Source organism: Hypanus sabinus, chromosome 24, assembly GCF_030144855.1.
Source record: "Hypanus sabinus isolate sHypSab1 chromosome 24, sHypSab1.hap1, whole genome shotgun sequence".
NCBI lineage: Eukaryota > Metazoa > Chordata > Chondrichthyes > Myliobatiformes > Dasyatidae > Hypanus > Hypanus sabinus.
The window spans coordinates 2,966,724-2,986,989 of NC_082729.1; the positions used below are offsets into that span (position 1 = coordinate 2,966,724).

Consider the following 20,266-nt stretch of genomic DNA (forward strand, 5'->3'; position numbering starts at 1 on the left):
ATTGTGTTTTTAATTGTTTTCTTCATGCTATTGTGTTTTTTATGCTGTGTCAGAAACTATCATTTTGTCTAATTTACACTCCCATACTGAAGAAGGATGAAAAGCAATCCCAAAACTATCTCAGTTTGAAAGGGGAAATATTTTTAATGCAGGAAATATCCTCAGGAATGAATCTCTGTGGAAGTGATTTGTGCCTTTGGTTTAAGGGAGAGGGAATAGCTGTCTGTGTGCTGAGCAGTACTTATCAAGGGTATCTGACAACAGATCACGAGCTGGTGAGTCACAACACTCATTTCTTGATTATGTCCACTTGTGCGTCTGATAGAACAGCGTTAGGACTCTGACGTCGTACAGCTTGGGTTCTTTCCAAACCCATTTCCTTACGCGACCTGATTCAGACTGATGCATGTAAACACAAGGGAAGGTTGAGGCAGCTGGTGAAGGTAGAATTGTGCTTTGCAGTTCCTGGTCACTTCTAACAAATGGCAAGACTCCACAAATTCAGCTGCTGCCCTGCTCGGATCCAATCACCCACCCTTAATAAGGTGGAGGGCTGACTGGTAAGTGTAAGGCTTGTCTACTTGCTTGTAGTTTTTCTAAACTTTTTGGATGTGAATGTTTAAAGCAGAGTTAGGAAATTTGCAGTTGATACTACTGTAGTTGCCATGAGGTAACGTTACAGCTATAGAAGACCTTGGTCAGACCCCACTTGGAGTTCTGTGCTCAGATCTGGTCACCTCACTACAGGAAGGATGTGGATACTATAGAGAGAGTGCAGAGGAGATTTACAAGGATGGTACCTTGATTGGAGGGTATACCTTATGAGAATAGGTTGAGTGAATTTGGCCTTTTCTCCTCGGACTGACAGAGGATGAGACGTGACCTGATAAAGGTGTATAAGATGATGAGAGGCATTGCTCATGTGGATAGTCAGAGGCTTTTTCCCAGGGCTGAAGTGGCCTACACTGGGGGCACAGTTTTAAGGTGCTTGGAAGTAGGTACAGAGGGGATGTCAGGGGTAAGTTTTTCACAAAGAGAGTGGTGAGTGCGTGGAATGGGCTGCTGGCAACGGTGGTGGAGGTGGATACAACAGGGTCTTTTAAGAGACTCTTACACAGAGCTTAGAAAAATAGAGGCCATTCAGTAGGGAAATTCTAGGCAGTTTCTAGAGTAGGTTACATGGTCAGCACAACATTGTGGGCTGAAGGGCCTGTAATGTGCTGTAGATTTCTGTGTTCTATATTCTAAGTGCTGTTATAGATAATTTATTAATTTGAGATACGGCACGGAGTAGGCCATTCATTCAAGCTGCACCACCCAGCAACCCCCTGATTTAATCCTAGCCTAATCACGGGACAATTTACAATGACCAATCCTATGGTCCACTCTCCTCTCCAGTCTCTCCAGCCCTTGACCTTTCCTACCCACCTGAATTCACCTATCACCTTGCAGCTTGCCCCTTTCCACTCCCCCACCATTGGTTAATTGGTCAGTGTAAATTGTTCCGGGATTGGGCTAGGATTGGGGAGGGGGTTGCTGGGCAACGTGGCTTGAAGGGCTTATTCCACATTTTATCTCCATAAATTGAAAAAATTCAAAATCAGGCTTAGTATCATTGGCATGTCAAGAAATTTGTTGTTATGTGGTAGCAGTACATTGCAATGCACAACATTAAAAGCTGCAAATGACAGTAAGAAGTATATATATTTCTAAAAAGTTAAATTAAATAAATAGTGTAAAAATAGAAATAAAAAAGTAGTGAGGTAGTGTTCATGGGTTCAGTGTCCATTCAGAAATCAGATGGCAGAGGGGAAGAAGCTGTTCCTGAATCGTTGAGTGTGTGTCTTCAGGCTCCTGAACCTCCTCCCTGATGGTTGCAATCAGAACAAAGTATGACCTGGGAGAGTCTACACTTCGAGTGTTCTGTACAGTTTTCCCTGCTATAGAGAAGATGTTACTAAACTAGAAAGAATGTAGAAAAGATTTGCCAGATGTTGCCTGGACTTAGGGAGGGGTTGTGTAGACTAGCACAGAACATAGGAGGCTGAGAGGTGACCTGATAGAGGTATATAAGAGCATGAGTATATAGGATGGGTATTATGAAAACCAAAAGGGGCTAGGTTTAAGATCAGATGTAAAATGTAATGATAACAGCCCAATCCATCATGGGTAAATCCCTCCCACCATTGCGCACATCTACATAAGATGTTGTCGCAGGAAAGCAGCATCCATCATCAGAGATCGCCAGCCCCTCTCACCAGGCCATGCTCTCTTCTCGCTGCTACCATCAGGTAGAAGGTACAGGAGCCTCAGGACTCACATCAGCAGGACCAGTAAGAGTTACTGCCCCTCAACCATCAGGTTCTTGAACCAAAGGTAATAACGTCACTCAGCTTCACTCGTCTCATCACTGAACTGTTTCCACAACTTATGGACTCACCCTTCAAGGAATTTTCATCCCATGTTCCTGATATTTATTGCTTATTTATTTATTATTATTGTTTCTTTTTTTGTTGTCTTCTGCACTCTGAGAACTCCCTAGTTGGGCAGTCTTTCATTGATTTCTTTATGGTGATTATTCTATAGATTTATTGAGTATGCCCACAAGAAAGTGAGTCTCGGGGTGACAGAAAAGTACTTTGAGCTTTCAATTTATTTTGAGAAATTTAGAAAGGGTATCGGGGTAGCTTCTTCATGCAAAGGTGGTATGCATTTTTGGATTGAGCTGCCAGAGATGGTCAGGTAGACTAGCAGCCTTTAGAAGACTTCTTGATAGGTATGTGGTTAGGAGAGCTTTAGGGGGCCATGGATCAGATATGGGCAGATGGGACGAGCTGACTGGACAACCCAGTTGGCATGAACAAGTTGGGCTGAAGGTCCTCTTTTCATGCAAATAAAAATAATACTGAGAACATGAGCTCTTGGAAGTGAGTCTGTTGGTCATTGAATCTGTTCGGTGTTGGGTGAGTGAAGTTATGCATTCCAGTTCAGGAGCCTGATGGTTGTAGAGTGATAACTTCCTGAACCTCGTGATGTGAGACCTAAAGCTCCTGTACTTCCAACTTGATGGCAATAGAGATAAGAGAGCATAACCTAGATGGTGGGGGTCTTTGATTTAAGCGCCAGGCTAAATTGGAACGCTCAGATAGTTGCTGAATCGAGGCAGCGGGGCCCAGGCCTGAGAGTGTGTTGAAATAGCAAGGCCCAGATCCGAAAATGAGGAACAACCCAAGGTTTGGATGACTTAATCCCTGGGCCAGTTTGAAATGGTCCGAGTGTTGTGGCAACTGTCAAGTCCTGGGTGTTACTATTTCAGAGGGCTTGTCCTAGATCCAGCATGTAAACGCAATTGCAAAGCAAGCATGGAGGCGCCTCTGCTTTGTAAAGGAGTCTTCAGAGCTTCGGCATGACATCTAAAACTTTGGCAAACTTCTACAGATGTGCAGTGAAGAGTGTACTCACTGGCTGCATCATCTAAGTCCTTGACCAGAAAATCCTACAAAAGCTTGTGGATTTGGCCCAGTCCATCACGGGTAAAGCCCTCCCACCTGTTGAGAACAGCTACATGAAACACTGTCATTAGAAAGCAGTGTCTGTCTTCAGAGATTCCCCACTGTCCAGGCCATGCTATCTTATCACTGTTGCCATCAGTAAAAAGGTACAGGTGCCTTAGGACTCACACCACCAGGCTCAAGAACAGTTACTACCTCTCAACCATCAGGCTCTTGAACAAAAGGGGATAATGACCCTCACAGGCCCTATCACTGAGATGTTCCCCATAACAAGTAATCTCACTTTAAGGACTCTTTATCTCATTGTGTCATGTTCTCGTTATCTGTTGCTATTTATTTGTATTTACATTTGCACAGTTTGTTGTCTTCTGCACTCTGGTTGATCTTTTATTGATCATGTTACAGTTACTGTTCTATAGTTTTGCTGAGTATGCCCGCAGGAAAGTGAATCTCAGGTGACATATAATAAAATTTACTTAGGATTTGGAACTTTGAACCATCAAGGGATATGGAGACAGAGAGAGCTGGAAATTGGCAGAGGTTAAAGATCAGTCATGATTGTGATGAATGATGCAGCAGTCTCTAATGTTCTTATCTACACTCAGTTACAGCATCTGCAGATTAATTTATTCTGTGTCTCTAATCCATGTTCTCATTACCAGCACAAAGCTCCAACCTGAATTACAATGATTCTCTGTGACAAGATGCATTAATTTTGAATTTCAGGAACTGAACGATATTTCACTTAAAATCCATGCCAATATTCAGGAAGTGAAAGCGGGAGTTTAACTCAACGCTGATGTTTCATATAGTCATTCCTAAATATCTTATTGTAATAACCAATGAACCTACCCAGTAGGTCTTTGGTTTATCAGAGGAAACCAGAGGATACATTTCGCAAGGAGGAGATTCAGAGACTCCCTACAGAGCGGCATCGGAATCGAGATCCCAACTCCAGTACGCCCCGAGCTGTCGTAGCATTGCGCTAACACCTGCGGCATTGTGGTGCCCAAATGGAACCAGGATAAACGCTCTGCCCCCAGCACATCATTAGGTCACGTTGGTTTTGAACGCAAATGGCGCATTTCACTGTATGTTCTACGCTCTGGGTTCTGCTGTGAATGGGGCGGCACAGTGGCGTAGTAGTTAGCACACACAGCGCTTTACGGTACAGGCAACCCGGGTTCCGTTCCTGCCGCTGCTTGTAAGGATTTGTATGTTCCCCCCGTGACCGGGTTTTCCTCCGGGCGCTCCGGTTTCCTCCCACAGTCCAAGGATGTACCAGCTGGCAGGTTAAGTGATCGTTGTAGATTGTCCCTTGATTAGGCTAAGATTATCACTGGGCAGCACGGCTCAGAGGACTGTATCTCAATAAATAAATTAAATTAAATATATAAAGTAAATGTCACGCTGATTCACTCTCTCGGTTTGGTATTGATGTTCATTAAAACCGATTCAGATTCTGTTCTCCTGGAGCACAAACCTTCAAGCTCAAAGTAAAGTTATTATCAAAGTATGTGTCTGTATCAGTGTTGGCACGTGGCCTAGTGGGCAAGGCATCAGACTAGTAACCTGAAGGTCACTGGTTCGAGCCTCAGCTGAGGCAGCGCGTTTGTATCCTTGAGCAAGGCACTTAACAACACTTTGCTCTGCGACGTCACCGGTGCCAAGCTGCATGGGTCCTAGTGCCCTTCTCTTGGACAACATCGGTGACGTGGAGAGGGGAAAGTCTGCAGTTTGGGCAACTGCCGGTCTCCCACACAAGCCCTGGAAACTCCAGGCGCAGATCCATGGTCTCTCGAGACCGACGGATGCCACCACCATATGTATCAGAATCAGAATCAGGTTTAATATCAACAGCAAACATCATGAAATTTGTTAACTCCGTGTCAGCAGTACAATGCAATACATAATAATAGAGAAACAATGTGAATTACAGTAAGTGGTTAAATAAGTAGTGAAAAAAAAAATAAAAATGTAGTGAAGTAGTGTTCGTGGGTTCAGTGCCCATTCAGAACTTGGATGGCAGAGCGGAATAAATTGTTCCTGAATCACTGAGTGTGTGCCTTCAGGCTTCTGTACCTCCTCCCTGACAGTAACAATGAGAACAGGGCATGTCCTGGGTGATGAGGGTCTTCAATGATGGATGCCACCTTTCTGAAGCATGACTCTATGAAGATGTCCTGGATACTACAGGGGCCAGTGCCCTTGGTGGAGCTGACTGAGTTTTACAACTCTCTGCAGATGGTATGTGCCACCAAATACTATCTGGAGATTCATATTTTTTGCAGTCATTCAGAATGGATACGAAGGAATTGAAAAGAATCAATGAGAAACTACACAAAGATTGACAAAGAGTCAATGTGCAGAAGAAGACAAACCGTGCAAATACAAATTATTAAAAAAAAGTAGTAAGAAATAAATCAGGTAATAACTGTTCCTGAACCTGTGGTGTGAGACTTGAGGCTCCTGCATCTCCTGCCTGATGGCAGCAACGAGAAGACAGCACGGCCTGGACGCTGGGGTCGTTGATAATGGATGCTGCAGTCTTGTGGCAGTGCTCCTTGCAGACGTGCTCGATGGTGGGAGGCTTTTGCCTCTGACGACTGGGCTGTACCCACTCCCTCTTGTAGGCTTTTCCATTCTTGGGCGTTGTGTCCATGCCAGGATTTAACTTTAATAACCTGATGCTCCAAAGGAGGTTTACAACGTTGACGGAGAAGTCCACTGTTTTTGGCACGCGATATTGGATGCTACGTTTTATTTATTAATGTTTTTAGAGATACCGCGCAGAGTAGACCCCTCTGGCCCCCCTCCCACCCTCGACAACACCGATTAACCCTAACCTAAGGACAGGACAGTTTACAATGACCCATTAGCCTACACAGTAGTTCTTTAGACTCTCGGAGGAATCCAGAGCACCTGACGAAGACCCACATATGGAGACTCCTTGTGCAACACTGGAATTGAACTCTGAACTCCTACGCCCCGGGCTGTAATGGCGTCACACTAAATGCTACGCTACAGTGGTGCCCAACGTTGCTGGAGAGGGATGCTGAGGAAGCGCTGTGTTAACAGAGCTGCACGGCCAAGGAGCCACATGCTGGAGGGGTGTTTTTGTGAGATGGATGAAGCCCTGGTATACTGTCTTGGGTAGTCGTTGCTAACCACATGATATAATTCCAGGGAAGATCAAGGGAACTGTCCCCAGTATCCTGGACACCATCTCACAGACAAAGCCCTCCCCATCACTGTGGGAGCTTTACAATGAGCTTTGCACAGGAAAGCAGCATCCATCACAAGGACCCACCACCCAGGCCGTGCTCTCTTCTCACTGCTACCATGGGGCAAGAAGTACAGGAGCCTCAGGTCCCACACCACCAGGTTCAGGAACAGTTATTACCCCACAACCATCAGTGTCCTGTACTGTTGTGGGTAACATCACTCACCTCAACTCTGCACTAATTCTACAGCCTATAGACTCACTTTCAAAGACTCTATTATCTAAGTATGTATATGTCACATACGCTTTAAATATACCCAATGACTTGCATACTCAGCAAATCTAAGAACCGTTATAGAATCAATGGAAGATCGTACCCAATAAGACAGACGGACAACTAGTGTGCAAAAGACAAAAGCGTGAAAATGCAAAAAAGGAAGAAAAGATAAATGAATAAGCAATAAGCATCGAGAACATGAGATGAAGTGTCCTTGACAGTGAGTCCATAGGTTGTGGGAACATTTCAACAATGGAGTGAGTGAAGTTATCCCCTCTGGTAAAAGAGCCTGATGGCTGAGGGCTAATAACCGACCCTGAAGCCGGTGGTGTGAGTCCTGAGGCTCTTGTACTTCCCATTGGCAGCGGTAAGAAGGGAACGTGGCCTGGGTGGTGGGGACTCTTGACGATGGATGCGGATTTATTTCATGTAGATGTGTTCGATGGAGGGGAGGATGTTCTCAGTATTTGCACATTGGTTGTTTGTCGATTTTTTCATGAATTCTGCTGCAGTTCTTTATTTTTCCTGTAAATGCCTGCAAGAGAATGAATCTCACAGTGGTGTATGGTAACGTGGATATACTTTGATAACAAATTTGACTTTGCTTTTGACCCCTGACAAGGAACAGAGATTACCTATGCTGTTTGTGGGAGATTTTGCAGTTCGTAAATTGTTTGCTGAGTTTCCGTAAGACCATAACTCACAAGAGCAGACTTCGCCATCCAGTCCATTGAATCGGCTCCACCATTTGATCATGGCTGATTTATTATCCCTCACAAACCCATTCCCCTGCCTTCTCCCCATAATCTGTGACATCCTGACTAATCAAGAACCTCATAACCCCCCTGCTTTAAAAACACCCAATGACTTGGCCTCCACAGCCACCTGTGGCGAAGAATTCTACAGATTCACCACCTTCTGGCTAAAGAAATCCTTCCTCATCTCTATTCTAAAGGGACGTCCTTTAATTCTGAAGTTTGTCCTAGACCACCCATTATAGGAAACATCCTCTCCACATCCAGTCTATGTAGGTCTTTTGTTAGGTTTCTTGTAATTTATAGTCACTGAGCACCACAGCAGAGAAACAGGCCCTTCTGCCCATTTAATCCATGCTAAGCTATTAATTTGTTTCATCCCATCGACCTGCAACCAACCGTAACCCTCTGCACCCCTCCCATCCATGTATCTATCCAAACTTTTCTTAAAGGTTGAAATCCAACCGCTTCTGCTATCGGCTCGTTTCACACTTTGAGTGAACAAGTGCCCCATAAAATTTCACCTTTGACCCTTAACCTATGACCCCTAGTTCTAGTCTCTCCCAACCTCAGTGGGGAAAAAAGCCTGCTTGCATTTATCCCATCTGTACCCTTATAATTCTGTATTCTCACAGCCTCTGCTTTTCCTTCAGTGGCCATGAGGTCCTTTGTGATAATCTGCAGAAAATATGAAATGCCAGAAGTTCTGATTTCTTCCTTTAAACAATGACTAATGTCGATTTTATTGAACGATTGCCGAAGTCAATGTCATGTGTGTTACTGGCAGTGAAGGGCAGTTGACAGGTTGTGGGGCTGTACAGTTTGGGTGTGGGAAGAATTACGATATACACTATTTAATTTTCTCGCTGTGTGACACATGTTAACTCCAGCTTGCCCGTTAGTCTCTGACACTTGTTGGCTTTGGCCCAGCTGTTTTGCAGTGGTGATCCAATACTCTCTGGGTGTTGAATGGTTGCTGCTGTTAGGTTGATAAAGACATTCAGGATCACATAGACTTGTTTGCTATAGAGGGAAACAGATATTGAAAGGCCGACCCAGATGGAGTCAACGTCGAGAATATGCATCCAATAGTGGGCAAGTCTAGGATCACAGGCCGCAGAAAAGAAGGACGACCCTGGGAGAAATTTCTTTTGCTGGAGGGTGAGGAATCGGTGGAATTGAATGCCGTGGACAGATATGGAGGCCAAGTCACTGGGTATATTTAAAGCAGAGGTTGATAGGTTCTTGATTAGTCAGGGTGTCAAAGGTTACGGGAATAAGGTGGGAGAATGAAGTTGAGAGGGCTGATAATTCAGCATTAACTGAGTGGTGGAGTAGATTCGATGGGCTGAATGGCCTAATTCTGCTCATATGCCTTATAGTCTTAGGGAAGGGTGTCAACGAGAGGGAGATGGCACGTTTAAGGGAGGGAAATATTTCATAGAATCACACAGCATGGAACAGGCCTTTCAGCCCAACTCATCCATACTGACCATGATACCCATCTACGGCAGCCCCATTTGCCCACGTTTGCACCATATTGAAAGGCTTACCAAATGCAGAGCGTTTGATGGCCCTGGGCCTGTACTCACTGGAATTCAGAAGAATAAGTGGTGGTGGATTTCATTGAAACCTATTGAATGCCGAAAGGCCTTAGTAGAGAGGATTTGCAGAGGATGTTTCTCGTGGTGGGGGAGTCTATGACCAGAGGACACAGCCTCAGAATAGAGGGATGCTCTTTTAGAATGGAGGTGACGAGGAATTTCCTTAGCCAGAGAGTGGTGAATCTGTGGAATTCATTGCCACAGGTGCTGTGGAGATCAAGCCATTGGGCGTAGTTAAGGCAGAGGTTGATAGATTCTTGATTAGTCAGGGCATGAAGGGATACGGGGAGACGGCAGGAGATTGTGGCTGAGAGGGAAAATGGATCAGCCATGATGAAATGGCGGAGCAGACTCGATGGGCCAAATGGCCTGATTCAGCTCCTATATCTTTTGGTCCCCTGCTCCTATGTGGTAGCGTAGTGGTAGCGTGATTCTGTTACAGCTCAGGGTGTTCTGGAGTTCAGAGTTTTGTAAGGAGTTTGTACGTTCTAGCCGTGACCATATGGGTTTCCTCCCACAGTCCAAAGACGTACGGGTTTGTAGGTTAATTGGTAAATTGTCCTGCGATTAAGTGAGAGTTAACTAGGCAGGTTACTGAGTGGCGTAGCTCATTGTGCTGGTAGGACCTGATCCTTTCTGCACCTCGAAATAAATGAGGTTGAAAGAGCACAGAGAAAATTTACAAGGATGTTGTCAGGATTGGAGGAGCTGAGTTATAAGGAAAGATTGAATAGGTTACAACTTTTTCCCTTGAAATGTAGAAGATTGAGGAGAGATTTGATGGAGGTATACAAAATTATGAAGGATATAGAAAGGGTAAATGCAGGCAGCCATTTTCACTGAGGTTGTGCGAGACTACAACCAGAGGTCGTGGGTTAAGGGTGAAAGGTGAGAAGTTTAAGGGGAACTTCTTTACTCAGATAGTGATGAGAGTGTGGAATAAGCTGTCAGGCCAAGCGGTGCATGCAATTTCAATTTCAATGTTTAAGAAAAGTTTGGGTAGGTGCATGGATGGGAGGGGTATGGAGGGCTATGGTCCAGATACAGGTTGATGGAATAGGCAGTTTAATGGTTTGGCAGGGACTAGATGGGCTGAAGGGCCTGTTTCGGTGCTGTACTTTTCTATGACTCTAAATTTAATAAAAGGGATCCCAGTGAACACTATTTATGTGAGTAAAATGCCGATGGGGGCAAAATGTGAATTTTCTCAGATTAAAGATCAAGGATATTTTATCCTGATCATTTAACATGATTGTTATTTGTTCTATGGGAACGTCCTCATCTAACCTCACTCCAGACATCCATGCATGAAGCATTAGGTTTTAAAAAGGCATGTTTAGATCTAAAGGTACGGTATACTGTGTGAAGTAACATAGTTTGTAGTTTTTGGTCAGTTAATACCAGGGGAAGATTTTGCATTTAGTTTTGTAATAGTTGTGAAATGTATTGTGTAATACAGAGGCAGTCTTCTACAGGCTACAAATTCTGTATTATCCAAACCTTCTGCCACATCCCTCCAGTGCTGAACTTCAGCCTGAATAAAGGTTATTTTTTAAAGATTAGTTTTAATTCTCACATGTACATCGAACCATGGAGGTTCACCAAAATGATTCTGGGATTGAAAGGCTTGCTGTGTGAGGCTCTGGGCCTGTACTCACTGGAATACAGAAGGATGAGGTGGGGCGGATCTCACTGAAACCTATGAAACGTTGAAAGGCCTAGACTGAGTGGATATGGAAAGGATGTTTCCTGTGGTGGGGGGAGTCTAAGACCAGAGGGTACAGCCCCAGAATAGAGGGACGTCCATTTGGAATGGAATTTCTTTAGCCAGAGGGTGGTGAATCTGTGGAATTTATTGCCACAGGTGGCTGTGGAGGCCAAGTCATTGGGTATTCTGTATTTAAGGCAGAGGTTGATAGATTCTGATTAGTCAGGGCATGAAGGGATACGGGGAGAAGGCAGGAGATTGGGGCTGAGAAGGAAAATGGATCAGTCATGATGGAATGGTGGGACAGAGTGGATGGGCCAAATGGCCTAATTCTGCTCTTGTAGCTTATGGTCTTATGAAATGGGTCATTTACGCTAATGACAAATACAGTTCGAGGACTTGCTAGAGGCTGCCTGCTAGTGTCACCTTTCCGGTGCCAACATAACGTAACAACAACTTACTAACCCCAAACCCGTATGACTTTGGAATGTAGCAGGAAGCGGGACAATGGAGGAAACCCACATGGTCCATGGGGTGAACAGACAGGAATTGACCTACAATGTTTTGACCGCTGGCGCTGTGAAGCATTGCACTCACCGCTCTGTGCCAATGGTACCCTTGCTCCCAGAGAGGAACATTTGTGGGTGTAACCCCTGAATGCCAATGCCCGCTGAGCCCCAGCTCTATGGTGGTAGAAGCCTCCATACCTGGCACAAAGCTGTGTAGTCAGGCTGGGATTGTGTTGGCATTACCTAGTAGGAGGGAAACTTTTTTTATTGAGAAATCCATTCCTCTGTGTGTAAAAAGATGTTTTTACTGTTCACTGAGTTTCAGTAGTGATGCCGTTAGAGTTCCCAGCTTCTCTCGGAAAGGGCTTCGTAACTTTGCTGTACATAACTTGTGATCTCAATTCAGGTGCCTGATGGCAGCTGAGCACTGATTCTTCACAATCTTGTTCAAAGTAAATTTCATTATCAAAGTACATATATATCTTAGTGTACGACACTTCCTTGTGGGCAAACTCAATATGTACATGTACTTGGTGTTCAGAGAAGTCATAACCAATTCCAGTCTCCTTCCCAGCGAAGGTCAGTTCCCAGCCCCTATTCCCCGTTGCCGGGACTATCACAGCAGACGGACACCTGGCCCGATTGGTGCTTGCAAACGAGGACGAAGCTTGCACTTCACTTTGCCTGCCAGTGCAACAGAATTAACACACTGGACCAGTCCAGTGTGTGGCACCTGGGCTTGGAACTGATCAAGTCCGAAACTGTCGGGGGAGGTTGAGAGCCAGCCAGTCCTCTGACTCACTCTGAGATCATCTGGTTCCGAACCTGATTCCTGAAGCAGATGAATTAATTCTTGGAGGAGGAAATAATAAAGATAAAGATTAGATTTATCCGTCACATGTACATTGAAACATCGAAGTATACAGTGAAATGTATCATTTGCGTCAACGACCAGCAGAGTCCGAGGATGTGCTGGGGCAGCCCATCCATGTTATCGTGCTTTCAGTGCCAACGTGGCATTGCCATGACTTACTGACCCAAACTTCTACGTCTTTGAAAGGCGGAGGGGAAGCTGGAGCACCTAGAGGAAACCCCACAGATCATGGGGGAGGACATATAAGCTCCTTGACAGCGGCAGAATTGAACCGCGAACACTGCTGCTGTGGAGCCCTACAGAACCGCGAACACTGCCGCTGTGGAGCCCTACAGAACCGCGAACACTGCCGCTGTGGAGCCCTACAGAACCGCGAACACTGCCGCTGTGGAGCCCTACAGAACCGCGAACACTGCCGCTGTGGAGCCCTACAGAACCGCGAACACTGCCGCTGTGGAGCCCTACAGAACCGCGAACACTGCCGCTGTGGAGCCCTACAGAACCGCGAACACTGCCGCTGTGGAGCCCTACAGAACCGCGAACACTGCCGCTGTGGAGCCCTACAGAACCGCGAACACTGCCGCTGTGGAGCCCTACAGAACCGCGAACACTGCCGCTGTGGAGCCCTACAGAACCGCGAACACTGCCGCTGTGGAGCCCTACAGAACCGCGAACACTGCCGCTGTGGAGCCCTACAGAACCGCGAACACTGCCGCTGTGGAGCCCTACAGAACCGCGAACACTGCCGCTGTGGAGCCCTACAGAACCGCGAACACTGCTGCTGTGGAGCCCTACAGAACCGCCTCATAGTTACAACGGAAGTGCACTGCAGGCAGAAACTAACTTCTTCACCCCGAGGGTGTTGTGAGTGTGGAACGAGCTGACAGCGGAAGCAATGGATTTGCTTTGATTGCAACGTGCAACGTTTAAGGGAAATTTTGATAGGTGTGTGGGTAGGAGGGGTTTGGGGGGCTATGGTTGATGGGACTAGACAGAATAACAGTTCAGCATGGATTAGATGGGCCAAATGGCCTGTTTCTGTCCTATTGTGCTCTATGACTCTATGACTATGAAAGTAGCTTGCAAGGCTATGACAAGGTAGACTGTGAGGTCAAGAATCCATCTTATACTAGGGGCCATTCAATATTCTTATAACAGTGGGACGAAACGGTCCTTGAGCCTGGTCGTACATCCTTTCAGGCTTTTAGAATGACTGTCCAGTGGGGTGGTAGTTACAAAGTAGGGTAGCGGGGTGGAGATTCGCCTCTACCAAAGGAAGTACCTTCCCACCGCTAGCCTGCAGGTCACCCTTGGGCGTGGTTTAGCACCTACTTAGCCCCTCGATCAGGATCACGTGAAGCCATGGGGGGCAGGTGGTGGACGGTCGTGTGAGCAGCTGGTGCACATCACAAGTCCTGGTTATGTGACCACTGACACCAGGCAGACAATCTCTGAAGAGTATGGATAACGGCTGGGGTCACCCGTCTTGTAAAGACACTGCCCAGAAGAAGGCAATGGCAAACCACTTCTGTAAGAAAATTTGCCCTAAGAATAATTGTGGTCATGGGAAGCCCACGATTGTCCACATCACACAATGGACAAATGAACCCAGTTGGAGTGAGGAGAAGAGAGAATGTCTGGGAAATTCAAAGTTTGTTTGAAACAATAAAGCAAGTCTTGCATTTTAAAGATTGTGAATCAATGTAAGTTCATTGACTGAGCTTGGAGCAGCTAAGAGATTCAGTCAGAGATGAAAGGAGTGTTTGTTTGGCTCAAGCAAAGGGCGACTATTGGAAAGTGATCAAGCTTCTCGCAGGCTGATTGACCGAGGGCAGGGCATTTAGACTTTCGCAGAAAAAGACCACGAAAGAGCCATCACCCAGGAGTGGTTCTTTGTGTCATCATGTCACACAAAGTCAACACCCGAAACTCTCATTCGAGAAGATATTTGGCAAGAATGTTTTCGCACAAGAAAAGGATCGGCTACTGATTGTCATCTTGACTTGAAACAGTCCTTGGTATGGATAAACAAGTTATTTTTGTAATTATGTGTAATTTTGAATTGCAAACCCAGATTCCAGTGATAATGCAGATTATCGTGATTTATTTATATTGTCCTGAACTTATGAATGACATGGGAAATCTGCAGTGAAGCATAGTCTGCCATGAATACCAGGGGCATAACTTTAAGGTGACTGGAGGAAATTATGGGGGGGGGGGGAATATCAGAGATAGGCTTTTACACAGAGAGTGGCGAGTGCGTGGGGCGCTCTGCCAGAGGTGGGGTGTTTAAGAGACTCTTAGATGGGCATATGGATGAAAGAGAAATAGAGGGCCGTGTGGGAGGGATGGGTTAGATTGATTTTACTGTGTTTTACACCGTAAGGACAGGGTGACCTCCGATCTTACAGGTCGGAGTAGACCCAGCAAGCTGGGGCTTTCTCTTTGGACTGAAGGAGGATGAGAGGTGTACAAGATGATAAGAAGCAAAGATCGAGTGGACAACCAGAGACTTCTTTTCCCAGGATGGAAGTGACTAATATGAAGGAGCATAGTTTTAATGCGATTGGAGGAACGTATGGGGGGCGGGTTGTGTCAGAAGCAGGTTCTTTAGACAGAGGTTGTTAGGTGTGTGTATCACCCTGCTGGGGTTGGTGGAGGAGGCAGATATCTCAGGGGTATTTAAGAGACTCTTAGATAAATATGTGGATGAAGGAAAAATGTGCTATGTGGGAGGGATGGGTTATATTGATGTTGGAATAGGGGAAAAGGGCCCATACTGTGCTCCATGTCCTGTGAATAAAATCAAAATCAAATCAAATCGGGTTTAATTATCATTCAACCATACATGAATACAGCCAAACAAAACAGTGCTCTTTTGGAGCAAAGGTGCAAAACATGCACAACATATTAGTGAAAGAGAATATTGTTGTGCATAAAAAGCCACATATATAGTCCAAAACCCTGAGCGGCATCTCTCGCAAATTGATGATACAGTTCCTGTCATCCCTCCAATCAAACACTGGAGGACAGCATCGATGGGAGTGGCCAGCCCCCCTACCAAGCATTGTCGCCACGCTGCACCGCCTCTAGTGTCACCTCACCCGGACTGAAACAGCAGGCAAGCCCGTGTCTTGGGGCCTATTCCTCGCTACAGCCGAGGCCACACAGCTCCCATGCCACCTGTGCCATCACCAAACAAGGGGAGCAGGCCTGGCATCGTACATTATCAACGTCCAACAGACTTTACCTGAAGTAGTTAAACTGAAGGTTTTAATGTATGACTGCTGCCGTTGTGAATTGAAGCTATAAAGACAGGCTTGTAGATGCAGTTATGAATATGAATTAAATTGGAGAATTAAGGAAAAGCTGCAGAACCTCATTTTCAAGTATTTGCCCGCAGTTTATTTCAATCTTGGTACGACAGTACTGCTGTTACCCTGAAAGGATTAACACGTACTGAAATAAGGATGGGCTGTAGCTGGAAGCCAGTCCACATTGTGAGTTAATGGAGCCTCAGCTGGTTTCCAGAAGTCAGAACCAAGCAGGCAATTTTATGAGATTGAAATAAAAATTTATAACATAAGAAATGAATTATTGATGGTCTTGAGTTCCCTTGCTGATATATAACACAGAACGTAATTGCGGCACGAATCTCGATTTGTCCTGGTGGTAACATTTTTTCCTCCCCTGCCCCTCTTCTATTCCCCACTCTGGCCACTTGCCTCTTCTCACCTGCGTGTCAACATCTCTGAGGGTTTACCTCAGTCCCAACATATCACTGAAGCTATAAAGAAAGCGAGACAGCAGCTATATTTCTTTGGGAGTTTGAGGAGATTTGGTTTGTCACCTAAAAAACCTCGACAGCTGTACTGTGGGGAGCATTCTAAAAGTCTTCATCACTGTCTGGTGTGGGGGGGAGGGGGGGCGTCTACTGCACAGGAGTGAAATAAGCTGCAGAAAGTTGTAAACTTAGTCAACTCCATCATGGGGACTCGCCTCCATAGTATACAGGACACCTTCAAGGGGCAGTGCCTCAGGAAGGTAACGTCCATCATTAAGGACCCTCATCACCCAGGTCACCCTCTCTTCTCAATGCTACCATCAGGAAGGAGGTACAGAAGCCTGAAGGCACACACTCAGCAACTCAGGAACAGCCTCCGATTCCTATGTGGACATTGAAACCAGAAGTTCACAGTTTTATTATTATGTATTACTATTTCTGCATTTGCACTATTTATTTATTTATATAAATAGTTATATTTATATATAGTTATTGTAATTCAATTATATTTTTTCCTAAATTTATCATGTATTGCATTGTACTACTGCTGCTCAGTAAACAAATTTTGCGATATATGCCATTGGTACCAAACTTGACTCAGATTCTGGGTCCCCTCCTCCTTCCCTTTCTCCTCGGCTCCATTCTCCTCTCCTATCATACTCCTTCCTTTCCTGCCCTCTACCTTTTGAAGTTCAAAGTGCATTTTCTTACCCAAGTGTGTATATTTGATACAGCCTCAAGATTTGTCTCCTTACAGGCAACCACGAAACAAAGAAACCCAGTAGAACCCATGAAAATAAATAAAGACTGTCAAACACCCGATGTGTGTGGGGGGGGGGGGTGGGGGGGGGAGAGAGAGAGATTGTGCAAACTATAAAAGCAAGCGAACACCATTCAGAACTGAATTTCTCAACATCGGGCAGCACTGCAGCCAATCTGGAAGTCCGCTTGTCGTAGGCCCCAGCCTCAGCCTTGCACAGAGACAAGCAAAGCCCGTGAAGCAGTGAGCCAAACTCTTGCCTCTTGCCTCCGACTCTGACAGCAATCTGGCCTGGTGCTCCTACCCACTTGGCTTCACTTTTTATCTAGTGTCCTCCCCTTTCCCTTTCCCCGTCCCCCACCACCATTTCAGTCTGACATCTTCCCTCTTCTTTCTCAGTCCCGAAGTAGAGTCTCAGCCTGAGGCATTAACTGTTTATTCATTTGCATGGACGCTGCCTGACCTGCTGAGTTCCTGCAGCATTTTGTGTGTGTTGTATAGTCACATTAATATCAGATAAGGTGGAGAATCACAACCTAATGAAAGGCTCAGGCAGTTTAAATCTTGAATTTCTTGTGTCCACCCTGATTTTTTGCCTACGTAGTTTATACTCAGAGCAATGTAGAAATTACATTGGGTGGGGTCCTCTTCCTAAATTCCATAAGGAGGTCTTTGTGGTAAAAAGAATATTTATCTAAAATGGAATTTAGTTTTTCGCAAGGCCTTTGTCAAGGTTAAACATGAAAGAGAATTGTAGACTGTAAAAGAAATGAAGAACTTCAAGAGTTCCCCATTTCACAATCCCATCTTCTGCTTTAGTCCAGCCTGCCAAATAATGTAACTTGCTCCTGTGTCTTATCAAGATTCAAGATCCAAGAATGTTTAATCTCATTTCCAGTAAACAAGAGCAGAGAGAACGAAATAATTGTTTCTCCATATCCAACACAGCATAAAAAGAAACACAATAAGATAAAAAACATAATAATAATAAATAAATGCAAGAAATACATGAGATAGCTTATGTTCATAGATTGATTGTATGCCAGAGAGTCATAGAAAAGTACAGCACTGAACCAGGCCCTTTGGCCCATCTAGATTGTGCTGAACATCGTAATCTGTTTACGCCCATCGGCCTGCACCGGGAACAGCCCTCCATACCCCTCCTAGCTATATACCTACCGAAACTTTTCTTTAACATTGAAATCGAGCTCACACACACCACTTACGCTGGCTGCTCGTACCACACCCCCGGGACCCTCTGAGTGAAGATGTTTCCCCTCATGTTCCCCTTAAACATTTCACCTTTCACCCTTAAACCATGACCTCTAGTTGTAGTCCCACCCCACCTCAGTGAAGAAAAGTCTGATTGCATTTAGCCTATCTATTTCCCTCATAATGTTGTATTTCTCTATCAACTCTCCTCACCATCTCTACATTCAATCTTACCTATTCAATCTTTCCTTATAACTCAGGTCCTCCAGACCTGGCGATATCCTTGTAAATTTTCACTAAATCTATGTCATAAAGTGGCGCTAGGCACAGGGATGTCTGTACTAAGGTGACTCTGACAGGAAATAGCAAAGTCTCCCTTGGTAACGATGGAGAGGCTTGGTGAACTTGTCTTCAGACAAGCAGGCCCACTAAATTCAGGACTCGATGGGGGAAAATAACGATGAAGATTTATTCAGAGAATAATAGAGGGAATAGTCAAACTAAGAATAACTTGCACAGTTCACATGGAACTCAAATCCAGGTTTCAGTGATGAGCGCTGGTCCAGTATAATCTAAAATGGAACATAAAACCGAGGAAACCCATGCAGATCGAAGTCAAAAACTAGTCACTTAAGAACAAGAAGCATAAGGAAAACATATTCACATAACCAGTGTAACAAAAAACCCAGTGACAACTTAATGATGAAACTAAGTCCACATGATACGGGAGCAGAATTGAGCCACTTGGCCCATCGAGTCTGCTCTGCTGTTTCATCAAGACTGATCCATTCACAGTCTTCCAACCCACATAGATACTCAGTCCTCCAAACCACCACCCCCAGACAGGACGTCTTCAGGATCCGCAGACGTTGGGCTTGAACTTCTCCCGTGGACTAACTGAGGCTCACAGAGTCAGGCTTGTAGTTGACCTGCAAGCTTCAGTATCAACCCCAGGACTCATCGGTAATGACGAAGGAGGTCCTGGACCAAAGGAATTGGATAGAATCGATCTTAAGATCAGTTAGGTATCAGCCAGTTTTATTATGTTCTTCAGACGCTGGGAGAGGAATGGACAGTGATCTATTGCCTAATGCTACACCCTGACACAGAAATGTCCATTGTCACCATATCAAATTAATTACTGCGTGGAAGCAAAAAGGAAGATAAATGGGAAAGCAATTAAAATAGATCAACTTTCCCATCAACTGAAGATTGGGTTTAACACAAAACGATCAAAATTTGGCCCAACTAGGACACATTGTGCAGCTGCTGAAAATCCAGAGCAACACACACACACGTGAAACGCTGGAGGAACACGGCAGATCTGGCAGCGTCTACGGAGATGAATAAGCAGCTGATGTTTCAGACCGAGACCCTTCTTCAAGGATCAACCTTGTCCGCTGTGTACTTTTACATGTGTTAGGAATTTCCCGTGGTGTGATGGTCAGAGCGCAACATGAAGCAAAAACAGCATTCAACTCGTATAAAGTTAGAGGTTACAGTACAGATATGGAATTAAATGTGTAGAAACATCCACATGCCCTTCATGTGGCACCAGGGTCCTGGAGGAACGTTGTTTCGTTTTTACTGTGTACTGTACCAGCTGTTTATGGTCGAAATGACAATAAACTTGACTTGATGTACAGTATGGGCAATAATATCTGTTCCTGAACCTGGTGGTGTGGGACTTCCTGTCTTAATAAGGCATCGTCCATCATTGAGGACCCCAATTACCCAGTACATCCCTCTTCTCATAACGACCATCAGGGAGGAGGGACAGGAGCCTGAAGACCCCTCTTCTCATTACTACCATCAGGGAGGAGGTACAGGAGCCTGAAGACCCCTCTTCTCATTACTACCATCAGGGAGAAGGTACAGGAGCCTGAAGACCTCTCTTCTCATTACTACCATCAGGGAGGAGGTACAGGAGCCTGAAGACCCCTCTTCTCATTACTACCATCAGGGAGGAGGTACAGGAGCCTGAAGACCTCTCTTCTCATTACTACCATCAGGGAGGAGGGACAGGAGCCTGAAGATCCCTCTCCTCA

At 45.2% G+C, this 20,266-nt stretch overlaps 1 protein-coding gene across 3 annotated transcripts in view; it reads left to right on the forward strand.

Moving 5' to 3' along the window:
• LOC132380411 (tyrosine-protein kinase Fyn-like) overlaps positions 1–20,266 on the forward strand; it is a 300,099-nt gene that overhangs the window by 126,569 nt on the left and 153,264 nt on the right. The window contains exon 1 of one of the 3 annotated variants that reach the window (XM_059949172.1): positions 434–560. The exons of the other annotated variants lie outside the window; for them this stretch is intronic. The gene's annotated coding sequence lies outside the window, so the exon portion shown is untranslated. Of the gene's footprint in view, positions 1–433; positions 561–20,266 lie in introns of those variants that run through there. 3 annotated transcript variants of the gene reach the window in all.